Consider the following 2342-nt stretch of genomic DNA (forward strand, 5'->3'; position numbering starts at 1 on the left):
ATTGTTGGTATTTAGTTAGTGCAGAGAACGCAATCCAAAACCAAAGATCTTCCGAAGATCAAGAAAGAGGGTGTCAGCTTGTGTGTAGGCCTATGTAGAGTCGATCTGCAGCAATTGATTCATGAAACCTGACGCACTGAAGAATCTGAGCCCCATGAAGCGTGTAATCACGTGATTTTTTTTTTTTTAAAAAGAAAGATACTCACAAGGAGGCTATTGATTCGGCAACCTCGTTCTTTCGCCATTATATAACTGAATACTCGTGCATATCAAGACCGTAATGTAAGATTTATTGTTATTATCATATTTTTTTTTTTGGGGGGGGGGGGGGTGGGTGGGGGTTGGAGGGGCTTGTTTATTTGTTTAGAGGCTAATGCTCGTGAATTGTTCCCCGCGCAGATTTACCATCGTGCCGTCCAATACAATTTTTTTCCCATTTAACTTTGAATGATTATATTCACAATATTCACACATCCATTTTGAAAACAATTACAATTTTACATCGACAGATAGTCTTCGTTATCTCAAAATGTTTGATGCTGCCATTTGAATAGGTTTCCCAGTCAGGTTCATAACTTTGTCATTCAAGTTCATGTTCAGAGCATTCAATTTCACCCACTCTACTCTCGCAGCACTGAAACCGCTATTAAATTCGAATTCCGGTCATTCAATTTCACTATCGAAACAATCAATAATTGTTCATTTGCGTCAATCAACTTTAAAACAGTTGCATACATTTTAGCAATGAGCTTTCAAGTTCATTTCAAGCCGCGACGGAATCTCGTTATTCATTCAAATTCGTAAAAGTACAACCATGTTCCAAAAATACAAAAAATGTATCCAATTCAAGAGAGGCATTAGATTCAGTTAGCTTGTTATCTAAAGGTCATAGTTTTGAATAGATCGAGTTCATTCATGATAAAGAAATGTATCTTGTCGTAGGTCTACCTGTTTATTCTCAATTGTAACGTCATTCGGGTAAAATGTGTGGATGGATTGTGTATGTGTGCTTGTTTTTATGAGCAACATTCGCCCCTTCCCCAACCCCTGCCTCTCTTGCCCATTTTCTGCAAAAATCATTTCCACTAAATTGATTGCAGGAAGTATAGGAAACTGATTACCTGAAAAAGAAATCAAATGCCCAAACAAGCTCAACTTGACTATCGCATGAATTTGAATACACATCAGGGAATGCAATACTCCCATTTGGAAATTGAACACGTTGTCCGTGAATTTGATTTGATGGAAAGGAAATAAAAGTGCCCATTTAAAAAACAAAAAAACAAAAACAAAGATGAACTTGATCGATCGGATTCTGCATTTGAATGCCCGAATATTTTCGCGTGCTTGCGATGTGTGAATTTGAATGCACATTCATGCATTGGAACGACGAAAGAATGAAATTGACCCGGAAAACCTGTATTACACATTGCAAGCTTGTTTTGGGGGAATTGTGGCTCTACTAAACTAAATCGAATCTGTATTCTCAAGAAACGAATTGTGCGACTCCTAATCCATGCGGGGTCATTTCAAACCCCGTTGGCGCAACCACACCACAGCCCCCCCCCCCCCTCCATATCCCGGTTCTGTAGCTTTGGTTACGAATTTTGTGTTCATAATCATGCGTATTTTTTGTCTTATACAGTGTATATCACACATACAGCTATCAAAGGTCCAGTTTACCTTTGGGAGCAGTGATTTTAAAAATGTTCAAGATATCATTTAGATTATCACATTTGATGCATATGTGTAGGTTTGTTGTATCACAAAACATCCTACCATATAAAAGTTTTGCAATAAAGCCTTAGATATAAGGAGATATCAGTATTTTTCTCATTAAACCGTAACTGTAGACGGTTTAGTCTAGAAACATTTTTATTATAACTATTGTTCACATTTTGTGTATTTAACAACACTTAACATCGATTATAAGGATTCAAATTTTTACAGTGGTTGTTTCTATCCCTAACTCACATTTCAGAACTATTTTGACACACTAATGCTGGGGTTTTGTTTCTTGTGCAAATGGTAAATTATGCCTTTAATAACAAGATACTACCCTCTCGATAATTTGATATCCATTTACTGTACATGTACATGTAATTCATGTATTCAATTTCTGTAAAATATTCATGTTTCTGTTGGAAATGGGGAAAAAAATGAATGAGTGAGTGAATGAATGAAAGCAGCATAGTGTTGGCAATGTGACAAGTTGATAAAGGTAGCAATGAAAAATGTGAAAAATAGAGGGCTTTTTTCTCCTTTTTTCAAAATTCTGCGCACAGTGAGCAAAATGTTCAGTGCCAGGGATGTGGGAAAAATTCAATGCGGGAGACTTATGA

Source organism: Diadema antillarum, unplaced genomic scaffold (assembly GCF_040938485.1).
Source record: "Diadema antillarum isolate AM-2024a unplaced genomic scaffold, OU_Dant_1.0 seq00000663_RagTag, whole genome shotgun sequence".
NCBI lineage: Eukaryota > Metazoa > Echinodermata > Echinoidea > Diadematoida > Diadematidae > Diadema > Diadema antillarum.